Raw genomic sequence first — 18,896 nt, 5'->3', positions numbered from 1 at the left:
AGGCAAAATGTAGATAAAGAGAAACCGGTTAAATTAAGTTATAAGAGCTGGTAGGACAAGGATAAGATAAAGCCGAGCATTCATAACTAATAACGAGTCTCCGAGTCTTTATTTGGGAGCTGGATGGCAGCCCAAAGAAAGCCTGCTACATCCCGGTTTCAACCTTCAGATCTTATGAAATATATTCAGGGTGGTGTGTCTCTAGACCCCATTCCTCACTATGGTGGCCCGGAAGATCCACAGCAGCAATGTTAAGTGCTGAAACCTAAGTGAAGATTCAGCGAACCCTGCAGACGTGAACTCCGCACCTTCCGGATTCCCACTATTAAAGTTTCAGACTCTCTGACAGTTTTCAGATCCTACTTCATGCACCCACCAAAGGTCTGACCTGCTAGTAGTGTCTCTTTAAAAGAAAACAGACTTGTTCACCAGGAGAAACACATGAAGTACTTGCCTGTTCACATTTTCCCAAGATGATATAAAACTTATTCTAACCACTAATTTTCATTTCCCCTTGAATTAAAAATACCAGAACCCTCAGCACATATTTTTCATGTGATTCTGACTTTACCATGAATCACCTGTGATTTTTTTTCACATCCACACCTAGTAAGTAACTGAGGGCCAACTCTAATAACACTTCCAAAATATATAAACCAAGTCCATCCAGTAGAACACAAAGACTCTTGAATGTTACATGCAAAAGTCCTTTTCAGAAATACACCTTCATATCTTAATTCCCTGTCCAAAGGCAGTAGATGGGTGTGGTCTTTATCACCTGACACCTCGGTGAGCCAAGGATTCCCACAGTGTTCATGCACTGTAAGGTCAGGATCCCACAGAAATGCCAGCTGGCCCTGCTTCTCTACTGAGTCAATTAATGTAATTAAACTCCAAACAATGTTACCTCCTGGGAGACAGGAATGACACCCATTTTTATTTGCTCAACTTCCTTTCCTTATGTACACAAATTCCTTAAACTGTGTGTAAGTCTTTAGTTGCTGTTTTTATATTTCATACTGAGCCTTAAGCAACTATACCAGCCAAAAGAAGAGCATGCCACAGTAACCAACAAGTAAAAACCCAGCCCCAAACTACACATGATTGTAGGGACAATAAGGGCACCCCCTGGGGCTACCTAACAAGTGTCTCTAGTGAAAACAAGTCAGGTATCAGTTCCTCTGTATCCTTGAGCTCTGGGGGACTGTGGCACTCTGAGCTTGCCATGGATGGCACTGACTGTGTCCCGGGAGCTGTCAGCTTGGCTCTGTGAATAAGGAAATGCATCTCTTTTTTTTTTTTTTTTTTTTTTTTTTTTTTTTTGGTTTTTCGAGACAGGGTTTCTCTGTGGCTTTGGAGGCTGTCCTGGAACTAGCTCTTGTAGACCAGGCTGGTCTCGAACTCACAGAGATCCTCCTGCCTCTGCCTCCCGAGTGCTGGGATTAAAGGCGTGCGCCAAAAATGCATCTCTTAACCACACCTGCAGACTATCCACCACTTTTTCAGGTCACATACACAGCAGAGTACACACCCACTTTCATGTCAAGGGTCTGCAGGCTGGAAGCCCCTCTCCAACAGCAGACTCATCTGCTCTATCCTCAAGTATGACAGACACTCAGACACCACTACAAGACAGTAACATTCTATCAAGTGGGAAAAAAGCAGTTACCTTCAGCAACCAAAAGACGGAAATACACAAAAACACAACTAGATACGCTCACCAAATCAAGGGCAGGGGGAGTGGGCTCTGGTTGTCTTTTACTGGGAAATTCCTTGTGCAGAAAATCCAATTTCCCATAAGAAATATGTTCAGGCAGAGGACACAATTCAATGAATGGATTGTTTTGTTTTCTATTTTCCCTTTGGGCATAATGACTGGCAATTCACAAACTTGAAACTGTAGCGACATCTGTGTAAGCTAACTGGGCTACATAAAAACAGTGAGGTACTAGCTGGTGACGCTCTTGTCTAGGATACAGTGTTTATTACAGTTAACATTGTTTATGCTCCGCCTCATCAGATGTACTTCTCACTCAGCTCAGGACTGAATCTTTCCATGTTTACAGGCTGCTCACCACTCTGGACCCACCTTGCTAAAGGCGGGAGCCAATTCTAGGCTTCATCCTGTGGACTCATCTCAAGGAACTCAAGACGGTAACTAACAATGCTGAATAAGTGGTTTTAACACACCAGGAAAATGTTAGATAATCTAAACTTGAGTGACCCACAAATGATTTCTTCCACAAAGCTGACATACAGAGCTGATGAAAAAAATGGGAGGGTCCCCACCAGTAAGAATGCTGCCCATAGTGGAAGGAAGGTAAACTCCAAAAGCTTCACGCTGCTTGAACAACAATGGCAAAAACTGCCATTCAACTCTCTCCTCACTCAAAACCGACCAAAGGCTTGCAATATCCAGGGAGTGCCACTGACAGGAAGAAAAGAGGCTGTGAGATGCTTCAGCCCCTCCTACCCTGACTGTTTTTCCCAGCACTGGTGACCTGAAAAGCTAACGTGTTCAAAACACAGTGAACCCCAGGGAGCCACCCAGGAACTCTTCTGAAGGCCTATTCTCAGAAGCTTCCATTATTGACCGGTCCATCTGCTCCCTGGAAATACTGCCCCAGTGCTAACCTGCATTAGATCTGACTCCGGTTGCCAGGAGAGCAGCCTTTCACCAGAACGGCCTCTGTCAAAAACAAACAGGGCCGACCCTCTTAAAACTCAGCTGCCAGAAGTGGTGGCAACAGCCACACAGGCAAGCTAACATATACAGAAAGATGTAGAGGAGTAATGTGTCCATGTGTTATTTTTTAAAAGAGCCAATGTTTTCCTGAAAATCTAACAGGCCAGGTTTGTTCATAGACCTGTACAGATGTCCAGGGTCTTGTGCGTGCGTGTGCATGCGTGTGCGTGCGCACACGTGCTAGAGAAAGACCTAAGATGGCCCTAAGACTTTGCCTCTGACTCTGCACAAGTAGCAAATGAAGGCTGAGGCAGAGCCACACACGGCTCACAGGGGCACTGTGGGCACACACCATCATTCAGAGATCCTTGACAAAGGCTAGGTGTATCAGTTCTATGCATTAATGGATAACTGTATGTGGCCGATAATCTATACAGACTTCAGAAGACACAGAGCGTACATAATAGACCAAGAACTAGGTTAAGATGACAGCAAACAAGCAACAAGACCAAATCCCAGGAAAGAAAAAGGGACAAATATCCAAAGAGAGCTCATTTAATATATTTTTACATGACCAGTTTTTAGCAAAAAACAAAAAGCTGATAGAGACAATAAACAATGAAGTACAGTGTGTACAGATGGGAGGGGGAATAGCACCAGCAGAAAGACACAGGCCCCCAGGCTTACTAGACGAAGCCATTGAAACCGGCAACCTCAAAATTCATATAGTACAAAGAGTTTATAGAAATTGTATTTCAATAAAGGGGGGAAAACTTTGATGTTAATTTCAATGGGATAAATTATAATTATACTGACAATAAGAAAACAATCAAATGTGGATAAGGGTATTGACAACAGCCCACAGCCCTTACAGCCAAGCTACAAAATCTCCCCGATATACTGTTACTCAGACTGTAATAATTCAAAAAAGGGATCGGGTATAAAGTATTTATAATCTTGCCCAACAAACTTCCCAGTGAAAAACAATATGGGGGTGGAACCAAAATGTAAGCAGCAGCCATCTCATAACAACAGTAGGGGTAATTTTCTACCTTAACTAATGATTTCTACAACGAGACAAAGCGATACAACAGCCATTTATGACTGAATTTTAAAAGCTCTGAGCAAACCAGGGGTCAAGGATAATTTCCTCAATCTGATCAAAATGATAAAAAAGTAATAAATAAATGATTACATGCGTCCTTTAAGGTAAATTATTTGTGACTACTTATTCACCACAACTAGAGGTCCCAGCCAGTGCAATGCGACAGGAAAATGCAGACAGCTGGGCAAACATGAAATAAAACTGCCTCTGTGGGCGAAATGCACGAATATGCAGAAAACCCCAAGGAGTCCACAAAAGTCACAAGTCCTGATGAGTGAGTTGGCCAACACTGTAGGATTCAAGGACAGTATGTAAAGACCAACCTATTTATAGCAGTAATTACAAATGTGTAAGTTCACGGATGCCATTTATAATAGCACCAAATGAACAAACATACAAAGGCAACAAAACAGGAACAAGATGTTTCTGCTGAAAGCTGAAAATCAGTGAGAGAAACCTAAGTCCTGAGTAAGCAGAAGCATCAGCGTCACTCACCCAGAAGTGATTTATAACTTAGATGCAGTCCTAACAAAATCCTCACACTTCTAGAGAAGGTAAGCTGCCTCTAGGAATTACACAGGAAGAAAGGGAGCTGTAACATCTGAAACAATTGGAAAAATAACAAAGCTAGAGAATTCAGTCTTCCTGATTTCAGGGCATACTGTGAAACACAGCAGAGTGGTTTGCACCAAAGGAGAGATACACAGAATGCTATCTTAGAACAGAACAGAATGACTAGAAAGAAACAGCCACACGCATACAGTGAACTGCCTACCCACCCCACAAAAGCGCCAAAGAGAACCTTGCCGGAGGATGGTAAGAATGATTCTCCCAGATGCTACCAAAACTGTGCACATGGGAAGGAAAGTGGGCAGAGAAAGGCACAACCTACACCTCACATTACAAACAAAAAGTAGCTGACAACAGATCCTCAGGACAATACCTAAAACCACAAAGGGTCTAGAGAAAAATCAGAAACTCCTTGCAAACTTGGGTCATGTATAAATCATTAAAAAAGGAAAAAGAGCTGATGCAATGGATTTTGTAAAACTGAAGTTTCACTCATTCCTTTCAAGTGTCAGAAACAAAACACTTGAGAACATATACACACTGAGACATATATTGAGACATATATTGCACGTGTGTGTGTATATACATACATACATACATATTATGTAACTAAGGTCTATGTTCAGACTGAACAAAAAAATTAATTATACAATAAAATGGACAAAAACTTTGAACAGATGCCTCACAGAAGAACACAGAGATGGCAAACGGCAGCACAGGAAAAAGTCTTACATGTTAGTTAACTAAAAACTCAAATAAAATCATCTGTGAGAACCAGGCATACAGGCTGTAATCCCAGCTTCGGGAGGTGATGGCATGAGAATCAAAAGTTCAAGACTAGCTTCAGCAAAGAGCTAGCTGGAGGCCCTATTGGGCTATTTGAGACCATCCATGTCTCAAATTAAAAAAAAAAAAATGAAAAGCCAGTGATTCCTGCTAAAGCACGAGCTTCAATGCCAAAAGCCGCTAACGCACAGCAACCTGAACCATCAAGCCTTACTTGAGTGCAGCATACAGCAGCCGCCATGGAAAACAGTACTGCTTAAAAAGTTAACCATGCACCTGCCACCTGACCCAACATTCCACTTCTCAATATTTAAACAAAGGAAATGAAAATGTCTCTGAATGTACCCCAAAATGAGTTTTTATAGCAGCTTCATTTCAAAATACAAAACTCAGAAACAACCTAAATGTCCACCAACTAGTGAGGGAGTAACACTGTGGTCTACTAGCATAAGGAAATAATGCTCCCCTTTTAAAGGAGGCACAAAGTGCTGCCACGGGCACCTAAATGGGTGAACTAGAAAAGAGTTCGGTGAAATACTGTGGGAAGGGCTGAAGGGATAGCTCAGCCGTTAAAGGCTAGGCTCACAACCAAAAATATAAGAAATTCTGTGGGAACACAGGGTTGCACTGTATCATTTCACTTACACAATTCCAGAAAGGGGAAAAATGGACGGGGAATAAATCAGTAGCTATCCGGGATGATGCCAATGAACAAACCGGTGATGTAATGTGAACAGGCATTTGTCAGAGTGCACACAAAGACATACTAATTTAATTAGTGGAAGGTCCGCCATAAACTAAAATGTGAAAGAAATGTCCTTTGAGAAAATGTGCTTAACTCCAACTCAAATAAACTAAACCCAAGTTACTGGGAACTTGAGTAAGAAAAGAGACACAGAGAAACCAACCCCCTAAAAATGCCACCAGATCTAAAAGAAAAAGAAGTGTAATTAGTAAGAAATGGATACAGAGTGGCCTTTCAAAAGTTTACATTGTACAAGAAATGAGAAAACATAATGCAAAGTTATAGGGAACAGGTTGCCAGTGGGCGCTGTGATTGTGAACCTTAGAATTTACACCTTTTTCTCCTTTTCCATACGCAGAAACATCTCACCCACCTCAACCCATTCCTACTCGGCTTGTGTCGTCAAAAAGAGTCCCTTCAGTTTTCCTTATTCTTAAAAATCCCATACACTTTACAAATCTTGACAGGAGCTGGGTGTTCAATATAAGTGCCAACTCCTGTCTCTCCATCCAAGCTTGAGACAAGTTAAAGATCATCTCTTTTTTTTTCACTGCCACAAACACAGACACACAAGAGAACAATGTTTCTCTGGATGACTTTTGCAGTTTCCTTTTTCTGTGAGGAAGATTACAATTTTTCTTGAAAAAAAAACTCAAAATTCCAGGGCTAAATACCCACTAAGACGATATACATATATTTTACATCTCATAAAAGAGGTGAGGCTTAACTCTCTCGTTTTTGTTTTATGTTTATTGCAATGGGGAGGGGAGGATTGTGCTGCTGCTAAGCAACCAGGGTTCACATTTCCCAGCCCACGGAAATGCCTCCTAGACATCTCGGAGGGGATTGACACACCAAACTTCCTCAGCGGGCAATCCTCCTCGCACCACCACACTGCACCAAGGTGGTGTCGGCGGGGGTCCTAGCATCTTCCCGGGGTCATTTTTTACTCCCACCCAACAGGTGCAGGGCAGACAAACTCCCAAGGCAACAGAGAGGTGGGGCTGGGAGGACCACGAGGGGCGGGGAGGGCTCCGCGCTCCTCGTCGGTGGCCGCCACTCCCCCTTCCCCTGTGAGTACCCGGCCCGCGGGCTCTCTGCCTTTCAGATCCTGGGGTGAAGAGGACGGCTGGCCCAGCCCCGGGGACGAGATGGCAATCATCACCCTCCCTCCCCTCAACCAGGCGGCGTGCGAACGTATTCCTGAGCCACGCACCCACCCACCGACGCGGGAGGTTGGAGACTGGGGAGGGGGAGACGGACGGTAGAGTCGGTTGTGTGCACCGTGGAGGAAGAAATCCGGGAATCGCGGGGTGGTAGAAGCGGGGTTAGGCAGCAGCGAGGAAGCTCGGCTGAGCCCCGAGCCTTCACGCAACCCCCAAACCACCACCACCACCAGCAGCAGCAGCGCCCGGCGCTGCCCGGAGAAGCCCGGATGCAGAGCCTGCACCTCCGGACGAGGAGGAGGAGAAAAGAGGAGGAAGAAGCGGCCGCGCACACGCGGCGCCCGCTGCGGCACACGGAGGGCGAGCCCTGCGCCAGGCGCTCGTCTCGGGTGGGAACCCGGAACGCGCGCGGGAGGGTCTGGGCGCGTCACGTGACCCGGAGGACTCCCGGGGCGCACGGCGGCGCCGGTTCCTCCCCCACCACCCCCAAAAGAGAGAGAAAAAAAAAAGCCGAAACCGGAAGGGGTGCGCCGCTCGGCGCCGGCGGGAACCGCGGCCGCTGCGGCACTTCCGTTCCGCCGGAGCTGCCGCCGCGGCGCGGCCAGCACGCCAGCAAGCTTTCCCTCCGCACTCGGGGCCACCACGGAGGCGCAGGTGCGCCGCACGGGCGAGGACTTCCCCGACCCAGCTCCCGCGAGCCGCCTGACCAGCCGGCCGGCCGAGGACTCGGGGCCGGCGACAGCTCGGCCACGTTCCCACCCGCGAACGCCCGCGCGCGTCCGAGAACCCGGACCCTGGTGGCGAGCACCCATTTACCTGCGCCCGCCGCCGCTGTGCTCCCCGCGCTGCTACGCGTGCACCACCAGGACACGAGCCGGCACACCCACCCCTCCCGGTGACACCGGGCCCCAGGTATCCCAGTTGGGGCTGCCCACGCACCACCCAGCGTCCAGGACCTCCTCGCCGGAAGTTGATTTCCACCCCAAGGCCCGCCCAGGCTTGCGCGCTGCGCTGCAGTCCACACCTCCCCCACCCCCAAACCCGGGCTAGTCACGTGACCCCCAGTAGGTGGCCAGCTGAACCTCGTTGAGGAGAGGTTCAGCCAGCTACCTGTGGAATGGACCGACCTTGGTTTACACTGCCCAAAGTGAGCATCCTCGGAAACCGCATCGTGCCTTGTCCTCTTTGTCCTGAGTGGCTGCTCCACTCCAAACCGAACTCTCCACCAAATGTTTGTTCCTCGGCCGGCTAAGGCCACCAGAAGAGCCTCCTAGTTGGGTGGGTGCTTCCTCAGATCATTGCACACTGCAGTAGATGGGCTTTGGCTTGTGCTTTCCCTGACCTCCCTCAAGAGCTTCCTCCTACTTAAGGTTCTCTCTCATTGTGTCTTAGCAGAGAGACCCTATAAAAACCACCTGCACCAAACAGAATGTGTCTCCTTTGCGAAACTCGAAGATGCCACGCGAAGAGCCTTCTTCTAACCCCTTCACCACACTCACTCACAAGCACCAGGCTGTATGGCGCGCTCAAGAAACGAATGATGAGACCATCTGACCCTCGTGGCTTAGCAGCTCTCTCAAGTCCCCTGGACGTGCCTAAGCTAAAAGCTTGTCTAGACCGCTATGGATTTTGAAGAGCTCTTCTGCCCTAGGACTGTAGTAGCTCTTGTTCTCCGGTCTGATTATAGCAGATCAGCCATGCTGCTACTCTGTTGAAGGCAGTTGATTTTTCAGCTGCCATGACTTTTCTTTCCTCATTCTTGTGGGTTTTTGTTTTAAAGGGAGAGTGGTTGGGTAGCACACTTGCCCAGGTGATTTGGATACCATCCCCACTTACCAATTTTTACCAAATGTATACCATTTGACTTGGGACTAGTCAAGTGGTAACCGTCGGGGACTGAACCAGACACCTCCGAGTTGTTCCACTGCCTAGCACTTTGGGCCTTTTGAGTGTGAGCCCCTGGATGGCGTCTAGTCGTCATACGCAGGGCATTCCTAAGCATCTTGGGAATTGCTTTTCTCTCTTCCACCAAACAAAACGGACTGAATTGCTTTTCTCTCTTCCACCGAACAAAACGGACTGAACTTCATGTAATCTCTAAACTCAAAGTGGGAAGCAGTTGTCAACAGGACCCTGCCACGCCTCCCCCGAGCCGGGCAACTTGAAGTCATGAGTGGACAATTGTAATGCTGAGCGGATCAGTACCACAGAGCAGTAATGCGCAACATATCACCTCATCTGAATCTTTTTCTACCCCACCCCTGTCTTTGCACAAACGAGTATTTCTTCTTATTACGGGAGTTTGATCGAGTATTTCTTATTACAGGAGTTTGATCGAGTATTTCTTATTACAGGAGTTTGATCGAGTATTTCTTATTACGGGAGTTTGATCGAGTATTTCTTATTACGGGAGTTTGATCGAGTATTTCTTATTACGGGAGTTTGATCGAGTATTTCTTATTACGGGAGTTTGATCGAGTATTTCTTATTACAGGAGTTTGATCGAGTATTTCTTATTACAGGAGTTTGATCGAGTATTTCTTATTACGGGAGTTTGATCGAGTATTTCTTATTACGGGAGTTTGATGCTTTCTTACACATGTTTTTTTTTAATGTCTGCTGAGCAACAAGCCAAAGGCCACTTTTTATTTGTGCATCCAGCAAACTGCTTCACGTTTCTCCTTGTGGATCGAGCAGTCTAGTAGTTAGAAAAGGGAAAAGAGTTCAATAATCATTCCTTAAACTGCTATCAATACCTTTGTGACAGCATGTCTCTTCTCTTTCTGTGCCCCGACACCCTAATGACTTTGGCTTTCCATCGAAATGTCTGCATGCTTGCTTACTCTGTCCCACCTAATCCAAACTTCTGTATTACATGGACCTAATAGTAACACCCATAGAGCATTCTGTGTGCCTATGGCATTGGGCAAAATAGAATACGATTCTATTCTCTTAATGTGTACAATGAGTCTACAGTGTGGCTACATTAATTTAATCACTTCAAATAAGAGTACAAGCACTCAGGAAGGGTAATTTAACATGCTGCAGAGCAAGATGGAAAGTCAGATTTGCCCAACAGAATGACTGTCTATTCCCTACAGCAGGCCACTCCACTTTTCAAATCACTGTTTATCAGTTTTCAGAATCTCACCTCTGAAATCTGTGTATTTTTATTTGCTTTGCTGGTTTTTGTTTGTGGCTTGTTTTTTGTTTTGTTTTTATTTTAGAGACGGATTTCTCTGGCTATCCTGGAACTCGCTCTGTAGACCAGGCTGGCCTTGAACTCACAGAGACCCACCTGCCTCTGCGTCCCAAGCACTGGGATTAAAGGTGTGTGCGCCGCCGCCGCCGCCGCCACCACCCAGCTTGAAATCTGAATATTTTTAACCTTAAATTTTCAATATGCTCACACCTAAGCACCTATTGCCATAATGGACTTTAAAGTATTTTCACAACTTACAAAGGGAACCCATGACCTTCAGTAGTCATCCCCTCCTTCATCTCCTCACATGTCTCCTCAGCCTTAGACAACATCAATCCACTTCCTGTCACATACGCCTGCTTCCTCTGGACATGTCTTACACATACAAAGTGTTACCGTTTGCGCCTGGTCTCCTTCACTTAGCATAGTGTTTTCTGGGTCTGCTTACACGCCCAATTCTTCTATGGATGGCCTTCTAGAAGCTTTGTGTCCACCTTCACCCCTGGATAGACATTAGGCGTAGACTATAGTTGCTTGAGTCACATGCTAGGTCTACGTTTTAGGAACTCTCATCCTCTCTGACACCATTTGACAACTCCCGCCTGCAAGAGGAGAGGCCTTGCGTCGACTGTGCGTCGCTTCTGGAACCTTGATTAACAGAGTTCAGTACGTACCTCTACAGTCATCCCACGCCCATATTGACATTTAGGGCGCATGTGTCTGCAGATCCACAGTACTCGCAGCTGGTGAGCTGAGATGAGAAGCGTTGTCCCCAACCCCCTCAGGAGGCCAAATGCGGGGAAAGATGCAATCAAACCAGAAATGAGGCCGCCTCAAACCAGAGGCACCGAGTGCTCCTCTCCACCTGGCTAACCAGCGGGTGCTGCTCATGGGATGGAAAGCTAAGACAAGCCCCGAAGAATCCATAGGATCCCGTCCAGCTAAGAAACAGGAGTGTGCTTCAGACAAACACACAGAGAGGGAGGGGTGTGAAAAGTGCAAAACACAGCTTCCATTCCAGAGAAAACATGTTAATTTATTGCTGCTCAAATATAAGTGATCATGGTCTGTGGTACAGTGATTCAGACTATAACCAAATGACATATTCCACCATGGATGAGATTATGTGATTTTTCTCATAGTTGCAGGACCAAAAACAAAAGTCACAAATGAATATACTTTCCAAACTTATTGTTGAGGACATCAGCTAGACAGGTAACAACCAACCAAGCAGAGAAGTCTCTGCCTACGTATTTAAGATGTTACGACTTCCTTAGCCTTTGGGTCAGTAAATACTGGTGTTCTGCTAAGATAATACAGTCCAAAGATCTCACCTGGAGTAAAAGGGAATGTTAGGTCAGATGGGAACATGGGTGGAAATGGCTGCTAAGGGGAATAAAGACAACCCAAGCTCATTTTATTTCTGGATCTATAACATGCCACCACTCAATAATCAAGGACGTTTTAACGAGTCCCCAGAATCCTCTATGTAGATATGACATTGGGATCACGGAGTAACATGAGATCACACAGGAAAGATAGGACTGTCTCCAGTGGAAACAAAGAGTTTCTGCAAAATCCACAGAAAGATGGGAGTTTTATTCTGAAGGCAATGGGAAAACGTCAGGATTTTGTCATCCAGTGTGGGAGAATTATTTCAGCAATGGGAGGAGGGAACCAAGACAACAGAAGTCAGCTAGCAGACATAAAGTCGCCGGAAAGAGGAACTATGAACAAAAGTGGCCAAGAAGGTAACAGTGTTTATTGGGAAAGTAGATACAGTGGAGGGGAAGATGAAAAGCCAAAGATGGGACCAGGTTCTGAGGCTGCTCAAGGAGGTGGGGGATGGAGATGCGTTTGGAAGGATCGACCATAGACCATCAAAACACCCCGAGTCCCAACTAACAGATGCACCACAGCCCCCGGTGGCTTTTAGACGACATGTTAGTTACTTCTCACAGTTCTGAGGCCAGGAAGTCCAAGTGCAAAGTAGATCAGATGAGGATGCTTTCTGGTTCATAGACAGCACTTGACTATGTCCTCACACAGCAGAAGCAGGGGGAAACCTGAAGGCACAGACACATTCATGAACCAACCATCTCCCAAAACAACTAGCTCCACATACAATCACACAGGGAATTAGACTTAAATGTGTACTTGGGAAACACAAACAGACCACAGCAGGGGGTTACCATGGTGGTTCAGATGTGGCTGGAATTAACCCACAGAAATGGCAAAGATCACAACAGAATGTATGTAATAGCTCAGGACTTAATGACACCATGTGCAAGCTAAGAATATTGAAAAGGTTTGTGACCCATGAATCTTTGCAAGACGTTCGGAAGAGATTTTTCCAAGTGAGTCCAATACAAAAAATTGGGAAAGGCTTTAAGCTGGATGTGTGTATGGGGAGAGGAGTGTGTGTGTGTGTGCACATGCACACACGTGATTGGGGTTTGGTTTGGTTTTCACCATGGCATAAAGCTACTGCAAAGATCCCCACAGTAGGCTGGACTTATGAGTTTTATTACTATGCCCTCATGTATGGCAACAGGTAACAAGTGTAGAGTATTTAAAACTATCAAGAGGTAAACATCAAAAACTTAATCACCCTGTCTGCTACATGTGCAAGTTCATATAGGTGCATGTGTGTGCTATGCGTGTGAGTGCGTTTTCACATGGATGTATGTCAGGTGACTTCTCCAGTTGCTCTCCACCTTATTTCTGTTATGATCTAGGTTCCATGAGAGCTCATCAATTTTGGGAGACCGGGTGGCCAATAAGCTCCAGGGATCCACCTGTCTCTGCCTTGCCTCACAGCCAGCACTGGGAGTACAGATGTGCATTACCACACTTACCTTCTGAGTGGGTGACCAAGATCTGAGCCCAGGTCCTCCCCTTGACCCCACGCTGAGTGTGAAAAGGAACACTAACTACTTTATAATATTTCTGGGTATCTTCTTTTTAGTTGAGGATGTTTATTATTTTGACCTTTCTTGCTACATTTTTTATCAGGGGTAGACGTTTGTGTATTTCATATTGGTTACTTGACTTTAAGGCTCTCTAGAGGAATCTAACTTATTTGACAGTGAAGATGGGGAGGCAGAGGAAAAAATAATACACCAGTTAACAGAGGAGTAGGCAGCATTCCTTTGGAAGTCAAAGGAATCCCACACAGAGGATCTGGTCTTTGTGCCACTTCTTAGTCTCCAAGTGCGCTCAGGTGAGCGTGATCAGTCCAGGGGTGCCCTGGCTGATAGACACTAGAAAGAGGTACTGCAACTTCCTTACCGTAGTTACTGGGATGATGACCCAGTCCTGAGTTTATCACAGTACTACTTCCTGGAATCACGTGGACTAGCCTGGTGACCAGGACTCTTTCTAGTGGTTGTTGGGACTTCCTCTCTCCCAAGAATATAAGTGAAGAAGTGTGTGAGTCTCCGTGCTTTTATAGCTGATTTATGAACATGAAGGAAACAGTTCTTGGAGCAGGTCCAGGGAGCCAGACAAAGCCACAGCATTCAGAGACACAAACTAAAGCTTTGATTAAAGCAGTTCTAAAGTCCCCACATCTTGGTGATTGTCGAATCTATCATCTGTTGGGTTTTCTGTCACCTGCACACCTAAGTGTGGCATTGTTGGGAGATGTCATTCTGTGAATATGTGTCTGATTGGTTTGAAAAAAGCACCGTTGGCCAATAGGGAAGCAAGATAGGTGGGACTAGGAGTCAAGGAGGATTCTGGGGAAGAGAGGCACAGTTAGTCACGATGTAGGCCACAAGAGGAGTAAGAGGTCCGGACCCTTTTCTCTGGTAAGAGAAATACTTAGATTAGCAATTACGGGTAAACAATTAAGTCAGAGCTAGCCCATACGAAATCATAGCAAATGGGCCAACAGCTTCATAACTAATATAGCGTCTCATGTGCTATTTGGGGGGCTGAAAGCGGTAACAGGACCCTGGTGGGAACACAGCAACATGGCATGATGTAGAAAGGGTCTGTATTTCTAGTTTAAAATTGAATACTATGATGAGAACTGCCATCCCCTTAAAGCAGGAAAGGGCCTTACCTACCTTCTTCCGTTGGCCTTGTCCAAGCCGTACAGAGGTGAGACGGAGCAGCGTTGTACAGGAGCTGTTCCCCCCAGACACTTGGCCTGTGCATAGCCAGTGGGAAAGGATATCAGACACTAATCTGAGTCATGCACAGCTGAAGAACATAGTGAACTATGAATGACTTAGCACCTTCCGGGTCTTTCTTCAGTTAGACATCCTCTGACACACAGCCACTTATGAAATTTCCATCCTAGAGGGGATGCGTGACTCCCCAACCCCCCACTCCATCAACACTGTCCTCATCACGCACATTTTAGGTTACATAATTAGCCTGAGTCCAACTGGCTGAGAACCTCTTGCCACATCACATCCTTTAAGCGAGTGGTTCATCTCTGTGCAAGTCAACCTTTGACAGTCAGTGCGGAGCCTGGGGAGGGCTGGGGAGTACTGCAGTCTGGTGCCTGCTGATCATATGCAAAGCCTTGGCTTGAATCCCCAGAAAAAAAATTTAAAAAATCTATCCTCACTGTTTAATTACAATCTTGATCCCAGGGAAGCAAGCAAGCAAACAAACAGGTTAGCGCTGGAATGATTTTGTGTCTTGGGTTAGTTTTCATAGGGGAGCTATTCAGCTCGCTACAAATGGCTATTCAAATGGCGTGCCTCCAGCTGCTAAAGGCTACTCTTTGTACTGCACGTTGGGAAAAATCAAAACAGAAGCTGAGTTTCAGATCCTTAGGGGGCCACTATATGGCTCCTTTCAGATCTGCCTGATGCGCCGCTTCTGCGGACTTCGCAATCAGTACTCCGGGCAGAGCGCCAGGCAAGAGCTGCTGGTGCAACTAAGACAAATTGAGTTTGAACTAAACATTTTCATAAATTTTGGTGTACCACAAAATTAACACATCATGAGAAAAGTCTGAAGTTTGAAAAATGGGGTTTGAAAAGAACATGATTGAACCCCAGGCAGCATTCTCCTGAGTCTGATCACTCTTTCAAGTTGACCAGAAGAAGTCAAGTGGTACATGGGAACAGCGGGCGGTCGTCCTGTTGACTTCTCTTTCTTCTTCTTTTAGCCTCTTTTTGGGGGGTTTGGATTTTAAATAATTCTAGTTTAAAAAGGTAATTACCTCTTTAATTATGCCAAACTTTAATCTACCATAGGGGGAAAAAATAAATGAAAGCAACTTCTTGCTAGTGGAGACAATTTGCCTGAATGTACGTTTTAGGGTCAGTTCAAAAACACTTGACGTAAAATTTACACAAGGGCGGTTGAGACGGCACAGCAGCTATGCAGGCCCTTGCAGCACAAGCCTCTTGACTGAGTTTGAGCCCTAGAACACACACAGGTAGAGAAAAGGAAACCAACTCCAAGAAGTTGTCCTCTGATCTCCACAAACATGCTGTGGCATGTGCCTGCCTCCACAGAACATCACATACCCACAATAGTGATAAATAAAGTATGTTTTAATTAAAAACCTAATAAAGTATTTATCCAAAAAGTTTTAGAAGTTTGAAAGCGTAGTTACATGGAAATAAAGTCCTTGATGATACGAAGCCTACAGTAGCACAATCTGCCTCTAGCAATAAGCAAAACACACTTGGGGGAGGGAAGGAGGATCTATTACAAGTAAAACCTCGCAGATATACCCATCCTGCAGCCCACAAGCCAGATGTTGCAGCACACACTCCAGGACAGCTATAAATGCCTCCCAAAGTAAAATTGTAAACATACTTAAATCATTAGGAGATATTGTGGTGTGTGTGTGTGTGTGTGTGTGTGTGTGAGTGATTTCATACCTTGATTGTGTAGTTCTCCATGCCTTTTTATTGTGAACTTTGTAGAAGATAACACAACATTCCTGAAAAACATTTTCCCTGTTGAACATAAAAGCTTTTGTGTTGCTTGCATGCACTGATCAAACTCTTTACTCAGGACAGGCATTCTAAACCTGAGTGTCATGTCACACAATAATTTACCTGATATTTATCTGCCAAAAGTTATAATTTAACAAATGTTAATGTCTTCCCTAGAGATCTGGAAATTAGCTTTTAACTTAGCAAAGTTGTTCATTGAGTAAAATCATACGATGCCCCCAAATCTAAGCTCTTACAAAAATAATTGAAAATCAGGCTCCTAAGTGGTTATACAGGTTATATGGATGCTATTAGAAGGAATGTTAATAATGGAATTCTCTTTGGTTTCTAGGAAAACACACAGAATATCCTTTACCTTTTCCCCTGTGCTAGTGACTGGGCACAGGGCCTCATGCATGCCAGGCAAGCACCCTACCACCAGCCTACACCCCCAGCCCCAAATGCTGAGAATTCTTGACTGCCGTGTGAATAACTCTTGTGCAGGCGGCGTATCCCCCAAGCTCATAACCGTGGCCCAAAAATGAGGCAGTGGTCTGTGAGCTGAGTATACTTCATAGTCATTGCACATGACCCGGTGCCCAGTTCTATCGTAAGATACCTGGGTACTTGAGAATGCGGAAGCTGTTTTTATACAGATTCACTTAGCTGTAAACCCCAAGTTCTCACCTGCGTGTTCAGACCGTCCTTCATTTTGCAACTCCCATATCTCTATCCTGCGGTCTTGAACCCGTGTCCTGCCTATTTCAGTTCTCTGTGGAAATCTCCACGCCTTATAGATGTAAAGTCCTTTATGAAGGTTATTGATGTTACAAATAAGTAATCAAATCCAATATTATCTAAATATCATATATGATAAGCTGAGTACACTGAATTTGTAGATGTTTTATTTATTTAGAAGGGGGCCTCACCGTGTAGCCCCTGCCTGGCCTGGAACTCACAATGGAAACCAGGATGTCCTCAAACACAGAGGTCTAACTGCCTCTGCCTCCTGAGTGCTGAGATTAAAGGTGTGGGCCACCATTCCCATTAGGAGGTATTTAGCAAACAATTTAGAAACTTTAGTAATGGGGGAGAAAAAAAAAAACTGCTGGAAAATAAAGGCACTTATCCCTAGCCTATTCCTTAGTGTGCCTGCTGTACGTTATTGCTGGTGCAAACTGAACAGGATTCTGTGCTAACCAGAAACTCTCTCTCATCTATGAACAATAAGGATGAAATACCCAAAGTACACAATACTGAGAGTGCCATTCGTCTTCACTGTCAGCCTGGCTAGACTTAGCATCACCATGGAAACATATCCCGGGAAGGTCAATCAATCAGAATTCTCACCGAGTTTAAGCTCGGAAAAGAGATCACCATGAATGTGGGCAGCACCACACCATGGGCTGAATCCTGGACTGAAACAAACTAGAGACAGAGAGCTGAGCACCAGCCTTGCACCCTCTGCTTTCTGATTGTGGATGTCACGTGACCGACGGCTCAAGGTCCTGTACCTTCCAGCTGAGGACCCCTCTTCCTTTTCTGCCGCTTGTCGTTGGATGTTTGGTCACAACAAGGAAAGAAGTAATGGGCGTAGGGGCACTATGGAGACAAGCTGCTGTGGGATAATCCTCGTGTGCACTGTAAAGACTTCTCACTCTGATTAGTGGAATAAAACGCTGATTGTCCGATAGCCAGGCAGGAAGTATAGGCAGAGCGGCCAAACAAAGGACGATGGGAAGGAGAAGGGGCGGAGAGAGGAGTCACCAGTAGACGCAGAGGCTGCAGGAGATAAACGTGGAATGCTAACAAAGGTACAGACACGTGGGGGGGGGGGGTTAGCGAAGGAATATGGGTTAACTTAAAATGTAAGAGCTGCTGGGCGGTGGTGGCGCACGCCTTTAATCCCAGCACTCGGGAGGCAGAGGCAGGCGGATCTCTGTGAGTTCGAGGCTGGGCTGGACCGACAGCCTCCTAAACAATACAGAGAAACCCTGTCTCGTAAAAACCAAAAAAAAAAAAAAAAAAGTAAGAGCTAGTTAGTAATAAGCCTAAGCTGTGGCCCAGCATTCATAAGTAATACTAAGTCTTTGTGTGGTAATTTGGGAAGCAGCCCCCGGGTATTTGGGACCTAGCGGCTCCAAGACAGGAAACTTCCGCCTACAACAAGCGCATCTGATTGACATGTGTTTTCCTTTTGTCATTTAGTTTTTGTTCTGCACTGCTTTGACTTTTGAGTTTCGTCATATGCAATGATACAAAGATTGAGTCGTAATATGTATTACATGTCTGTCTTAGTTGGGGTTTCTGTTGCTGGAAGGGACACCAGGACCACAGCAACTCTCATAAAGGAAAAACATTTAATTGGGGTAGATTACATTTTCAGGGGCTTAATCCATTATCAGCATGGTGGCGTGCAGGCCGGCATGATTCTGGAGAAGTAGCTGAGAGTCCTGCATCTTAACTTGCAGGCAGCAGGAAGTGGTCTGAGATACTGGGCATAGCTTGAGCATGTATGAGACCTCAAAGCCCACCTCCACAGTGACACACTTCCTCTCCAACAAGGCCACATCTCCTAATAGTGCCACTCCCTATGAACTTATGGGGGGCCGATTGCATTAAAAATAGCACAATATGATAATATTTAAATTTCTTGATGTATATCACTAGGAACTTAGGATTTTACTACTTGGTTAAATGTCTCAGAATCAGAAATTTACTTGC

At 45.5% G+C, this 18,896-nt stretch overlaps 1 protein-coding gene and 1 long non-coding RNA gene across 3 annotated transcripts in view; both read right to left on the bottom strand.

Moving 5' to 3' along the window:
- The window catches only part of Ccdc91 (coiled-coil domain containing 91), a 167,973-nt gene extending 159,962 nt beyond the window's left edge, over nucleotides 1-8,011 (bottom strand). For both annotated transcript variants that reach the window (XM_040743654.1, XM_040743655.1), the window contains exon 1: nucleotides 7,875-8,011. The gene's annotated coding sequence lies outside the window, so the exon portion shown is untranslated. The remainder of the gene's footprint in view (nucleotides 1-7,874) is intronic.
- Nucleotides 8,012-12,000: 3,989 nt separating this feature from the next.
- Nucleotides 12,001-15,977, bottom strand: LOC121139709. The gene is made up of 2 exons (XR_005876626.1): nucleotides 14,334-15,977; nucleotides 12,001-12,326 (listed from the first exon to the last, which is right to left on the bottom strand). It is a non-coding gene; the product is annotated as an uncharacterized LOC121139709 (long non-coding RNA).
- Nucleotides 15,978-18,896: the final 2,919 nt, after the last annotated feature.

The sequence above is a fragment of the Mesocricetus auratus genome, unplaced genomic scaffold (genome assembly GCF_017639785.1).
Source record: "Mesocricetus auratus isolate SY011 unplaced genomic scaffold, BCM_Maur_2.0 Super-Scaffold_100001, whole genome shotgun sequence".
In the NCBI taxonomy this organism is placed as follows: Eukaryota; Metazoa; Chordata; class Mammalia; order Rodentia; family Cricetidae; genus Mesocricetus; species Mesocricetus auratus.
The sequence above is the reverse complement of the archived record's forward strand: the minus strand, read 5'-3'. Positions and strand labels throughout refer to the sequence as shown.